General features: G+C 38.9%; 1 long non-coding RNA gene across 1 annotated transcript in view; it reads left to right on the top strand.

Moving 5' to 3' along the window:
• Window positions 1-4731: 4731 nt before the first annotated feature.
• The window catches only part of LOC146330677 (uncharacterized), a 215788-nt gene continuing 214206 nt past the window's right edge, over window positions 4732-6313 (top strand). The window contains exon 1 of the long non-coding RNA XR_014769871.1: window positions 4732-4993. This is a non-coding gene — a long non-coding RNA (uncharacterized LOC146330677). The remainder of the gene's footprint in view (window positions 4994-6313) is intronic.

Raw genomic sequence — 6313 nt, 5'->3', positions numbered from 1 at the left:
CTGACAGATGGAGCAAACAGTTTTAAAGGAGGGAGGACTGTAGTGGGAGCACTGGACTGTCAGGTGTGACACACACTTCTCCAGTTAGTTAGTTAGAAGGACCCCTTCACTGAATTTTGGATTCTGGGTCAATTTTGGATTAATTCAACAACTTTGGTGCCGTGTTTCATTCACAGGTTTAACAACAATGTGTTTTGAATTTGCACTGATTCAGACTTTTGACGGGCTTCTTCTCCATGGCAATGGTTGCAGTGGCTCATGGGTATTGTAGTAATGAGCAGCTGAGGCTCATGGGCATCAGAGCCAAAATGACATAGACATGATTACTCAGAAACAAAGCTGACATAATTAAAAATGGTGGTCATAAGATAAGTCCCTGTTTGTTATGCCATGAGGGAGACTCCTGTGTTTCTGTGTTCATATTGAGTGATCATGTGACTCTGATGCACACAACACAGGTTGAAACTGGTTCTAAACCTTAAACTGCATCTAAAATAATGACAGAGCAACAGCTCCCATGACTTTATTAATGATGCACAGCACTAATAATTACCAATCAAGGTCATTTATTACATTGAACAATACAAGGGTGTACAAAAACATGCAGAGTAGCTCCATAATGCTACACACAAGATATAACAGTAGAGATAATTAAATTCAGAGTAGAATAAGATAAAATATAAATCAAAAACAATATGTGCACTTATTTACAAATATACATATACAGGAAATAATTTAGTCACGCAATATTTGAATTTGTGTCACTGAACATAGTTAATATATAAAGTCATGTAGATAACATGGTCAACACTTCACATAAAAAGTTTGACATCTGGGAAAAACTGTCCACCTGTGTCTCAGCTCTGCCTGGTCCTCTCTGTCCTCTCTATCCTCTCTGTCCTCTCTGTCCTCTCTGTCCTCTCTGTCCTCTTGGTCCTCTTGGTCCTCTCTGTCCTCTCTGTCCTCTCTGTCCTCTCTGTCCTCTCCGTCCTCAGCAAAAGCCCCCCGACAGACGTGAATGAACTCAAGGAAGATAAATTCAAAAGTAACCAGGTGAGCTGACAAACTCCTGGGCTGAGTGTTGCTCATTAGCTGGACATGAACTTTTTAAAGATTCTGCTACTGATAATTCTGTTTTAAAGTGACTTTTCCTGCAGGAGTTTCTGTCATTGATTTCACTGGAAATGTTAAATGTAAAGGCTGAAAGCAGAGCCAAGAGGAGGTGCAGAAGTCTAGTTCTGTCTCAGACTACTTGATTCATAACATGCTGAAAGGTTATTATGGAAGTATTGTTCATTGATGCTAACAAAAAGTCTTCTACCACAGCTTTAAGTCCAAGTCTCGAGTCCACACCTGTGGATATTTCATATGCGAGCGCAAAACAGATGTGGAATCAGTCCAAGAGCATGTCATAATCATTTCTTTCATCTGACTGTTCATAAATTAATCTCACAGATAAAGCCTGATGATTTACTGCAGAACAAATCATTCCAGTTCTCTGAATCAGAGGAGTGTGTTACAATCACAACACAGTTTTCAGCTGGTTCATAATTATCCGGCTGATTGTTTCCCCAGTACCTAGAGAATGTAAAAATATTATAAATCAATACAATTGACATCTGTGAATTGTACTTTCAGTGCATGATATTATGAGGTCCCACATAAATAAAAGTGAATATAAAGAAAGAGAAATGTCAGGTGTTTGATTTAGGAGTCACATCATGGATGTTCACAATCACACAATCTGTAGACAGAACTCACACAAACACAGTTCTTTATTGTCATTATATAAAGCTGAGCAGAGCTCATCTCTGTATCATCTGTCTTCTTTAATCTTTGAATTCAAGTCTGTGCAGACTTTGTCTCCAGAGACACATTAAGACCACCCTGGACTTTATTGTTACTTCATCAATGTCTCCCTGTTCTGACACACATTTAGAGTGTAGACAGTCAATAGATGGGAAAATGGAGAATGTCTTACTTTTCAGTAGCGTTTGTCCCATCTACCCATTTCCAGACTCCCTCTGTCTCTTCATCAGTCAGACCAATCCAGACTTCCAGATTAAGTGAGCTGATAAACTTCTGGATTTTAAAGAGATGATCAGATGGATCACAGTTACAGTTATTATAGTTATTTCTCATTTTTTTATTCACTGTCTTTCCAAAGCGATCACTTAAAGATTCACCTTTTGATGAAATTACTGATGGCTGCAATATTGTCATGAAATACCAAACACAGGTGATACCAATGATAATTTTTAAGGCTCTGTTCCATTTAGTGTAGCAGAGTCTCTCCAGTGAGTCAACATGCACATTAGCAGCACTCTGCCTCTGTTTGAGCTGAATGGATGGAACCTTCATTAGTATCACTGGTAACACCTGTGTTTACGCTGTGATTTCATGTCTAAATGGCTGCCATGAAGAAGGTCTGTGTTCTCAGGTTTGAATGATTCATTTCCATGTTACCTGTTCACATGGACTCCTTTCAGACCTGATATTAACTTGTGTGTGTACGAGTGATTGAAGAGAACTTGTGGCACCAATTTTCTCGTGTTTTGAATTTTCTTTCAGATATGAAGACAGTTTATGAGGTCCAGACGTGTTGTAGAGTCATGTTGTGCAGTCAGTCTGCTGTTAGCCAAACTGTCATTATTTTGTATTATGTTGACATTATCCTTTCAAATGATAAATTACATATAAAGCCTCTCGTCATTCATTTAATGATCTATTATTACCTGGTGCAGGTTTATGAAGTCTCTGTCCAGGTGAACATTCTCACTTATTCTGTCCTCTGTCTCTTTTATGAAAACTTCTCCTTAACTCTTTTCTCTCACTGTGGTCATTGATCGCCCCTTACTGTGGCAGTGATGAGTTATTTTGTTTTCCCCCTTTTAAGTCATTTTCATATTGAGACGTTTCTTCTTCATTTCAATGAAAGTCCGACCCTCCAGCATTAACAGCACTCTCTTTTCCTGTTTCTTTGCTTTAGCAGGTCTTTTAATTTCACTGTTGACGCTGTTAAAATGACAGATTTCCATTTATGGATCTCTGAAAGCAGGACGTCAAACTCCAAACTTGTAAAGTTCTTCTTTTTTCTCTTTGATTCCATTTTCATGAACGAACACTTCCTGTCATATGGAGCAGGAAGTGCAGCCTTACATGGTATTACTGGGGTGTTAATTATGTTCATTTACAAGTCTCATGCACATGCAGTCAAATACTCACAGGTGGATCATTTTCATGGTTTTCTGAACTTATGAGTGTTTGTTGAATCTGATGTGGCATGTTCATACGAGCCTTTTGTCCCAAAAAAGTCAGAGAAATTTAAGATAAGAATATGAAAATGTTCTTGCGTGAGACCCAATGTGTTTTTGAGAGGAGCAGACAGGAGGGACGCTCTGTGGGGTCTGACTCTGTCATTAATGTGTGTCTTTGTCATGTGTGATGTGAAAACATCAGATTTCCACACAGCTAAAACAAGTCAAAGTGTGTGTCCTCACAGCATGAAGCTGTTGTGCTGTGCTGCTGACAGCGCAGGTAAAATATGAGGCTTGTGTTGGCTGATAGAGGAGTTTAGTGTGGTGCTGAACTGAAAATAAAGGAATGAATAAATGACCAAACAGAAAGGAGTCCACTTGTGATCAGATCAGCTAGGACACATGTTAATACTGGGTCTGAACAAGGTTATTATTTCTGCAGCTTTGTACAAGTCATTGTGGATTCATCTTCCTCCTTTTTAAAATACATTTCTGTAACCTGTTTTGACACACTGACCTTTATTTCTTCATCTTTTTAAATTTTTCTTCTACCTCATACTAAACACACTATCAAACGGGTTTGTTTAGTTGTTGTCTATATTTTAGATGAAATCCTTTAAAGATCCAGTGTGTAAAATTTACAGGGATTTATAAACAGAATTTTGAAATGTGGAATATAATATTCACTGGCTCTAGCATTTGCATTAGTTTTGTGGCTGCCGTATGAGTAGGAGGGTGAGATGAGGTATAGATGCCACTAAATCCTACACACTGGTCCTTTAACTGCATCATAAAACACAGATAACAGGAAGTCCTAATATTCAAATGATGAGTTTGGGAAGGGAAGCATGTTTTGTACTTTGGTAGCATTTATAACTTAGAAAAGTTTACAGAGAATGAAATAAAAACAAAGTCACTCACCTGTTCCTTCTCATTAGATATGATCACCAGGTGTGCATCCTGATCCTCACAGAACTTTTTGCTGTCAGTCCAGGTTTTCTTGGGATTTTGTTGATTGATGTTAGAAATTAAATAACAGCTCTTGCCAAACCTTATCCAATAGTCCGGACAGAAATGCGTCTCTATTTAATGACACAAAATGATAAAATAAATGACATGTCTTCAGTAACAAAACATTATGACACGATTAAAGACAAACACAATTCAGAGCATCAAGCAGAAACACCACTCTCAGTTTTTATATGCTGTGCTGTATGTTACCCATCTGTTCTATCAATCAGTTAAAAAGCTCTCCATGTCTAAACAGTGAAGTGGAACTGCATCCCCACGTCTGAGCCTCACTGCACCATTTTGAGAAATGCTAAAAAGAGGGAAAAATGTTGAGGAGGGGTGTGTGCAGGGGTGACACAGGACAAGGACAGTAGGGGGCGTGGCTACAACAGCTGCCTGAGAGAGCGATTACTGCTCTGCTAGTAACACTTCATAGTTCACCACTCAGAACAGCGATATAACTTCCGAAGCAGAGCGGGGGAGGGGCAGGCCTAGAGCACATGCCGGGGTATGACCATATAAGTAAGTCTGGCACTCATTGACGTCAATGTTACTACACCGTTAAAAAAAGACAGTAAAACAGAGCGTGCAGAGCCTCCAAAACAGCTTGCAGGGCTCGCTTCCAAATGCATGAACCTCATTATTTGACGCTTTGGAATCGTTTAACACAAGTATCCAACATTGTGACAACATTTATAGGTCAGAAAAGAGGAAAAGCATAATAGGTCCCCTTTAATGTCCTCTCCGTCTGTACATAACATACACAAAGCTGTATGGTGAAAGGCTAGTTGTAGTCCCTTTATGCTACTCACAAAAGACAAATTATATAAGTAAATTAATAAATAATGAAAAATTGAACTTTTTTACAGTGTAGTGCATCAACGGACTTGGATGCACCTACAGCCTGAGGAAAGGCACACACAATGATGAAACAACATGTACAAATCTTGAGAGAGTTTCTCAACTCTTGCAAATCCAGGGTTCCCTTCTAAACAGGACCAAGAATCAGCTAGCTTGGCCCTGCCCAAAATCTCTACCTGTTGCCTGGCAACGGTGTCTGGTTAAGAAATTGACCATTACATAACGGCCTGGTTTACACTTTTTCTCATTTGCTTTGGCTCAATTCTTGAATTAGAATGACTTTTTTCAACACAGATTTGAATTTCTCATTCATATAAGTTAATTGCACATGTCGTTGCACAGGTATAATTGTCTGCAATTTGCACAATAAGCACTTACACATGGTTCACTGATCAATACTTATGAGTTAATTCTCTGAAATCGTTCTCTTTATCAACATCTGTCAGACATACATCTGTATTCCACAATGTGACATTAGATGTTAATGAAGTCTGCTGAATCAGCAAATGACCTCCTGGCTGACAGTAACGAACAAAGAATCACATGGACGTCATTTTGTGGCTAATTTGTCGATATATCATTTTACATGGAAGATCAAAGGTGAAATTTCTCTTCACAGTAAATGTAATCAGGGGTGTAGCAGGAGGTGAACCCAAGAGAACTCAGTTCATCACCTCTTTGAAATGAGGCTGAGAGTTTATTCATTCAGACTGAAAGAGGGAGAGAGAGAGAGGGGGGGGGGGGGGTTGTTAGGTGGTTGTGTGGTCAGAGTCAGCCAACAGTCATAGTTGTGGAGGCAGCAGTGAAGTCCTGCCTCTTCACCTGCATGAAATAAACCCAGGAGAGAGAGCCAGCCTCAAGAAAACAGTGGACTCCTGACAGGCAGGAGTTTGTGCACCTGTAACCAGAGGTGGACAAAGTACTCGACCCCAGTACTTGAGTCAAAGTATAGATACTCCTGGTCAAATATTACTCAACTACAAGTGAAAGTTGCTCAGTCAAAATTTTACTTGAGTTAAAGTACTAGAGTACTTGGTTTTAAAAATACTTAAGTATTCGAAAGTACGTTTTTAAAAATACTTAAGTATTCAAAAGTACAAATTACAAAGTACATTTTCTAATATCAATACACGCTGTATTGTTTTCATGATGCATTTACAGAAGCTTGTAACTCTCTGAAACCA

This window comes from Lutjanus erythropterus, chromosome 3 (assembly GCF_056507025.1).
Source record: "Lutjanus erythropterus isolate fLutEry1 chromosome 3, fLutEry1.hap2, whole genome shotgun sequence".
Lineage (NCBI taxonomy): Eukaryota > Metazoa > Chordata > Actinopteri > Lutjaniformes > Lutjanidae > Lutjanus > Lutjanus erythropterus.
This window is presented reverse-complemented; position numbering and strand designations above follow the sequence as displayed.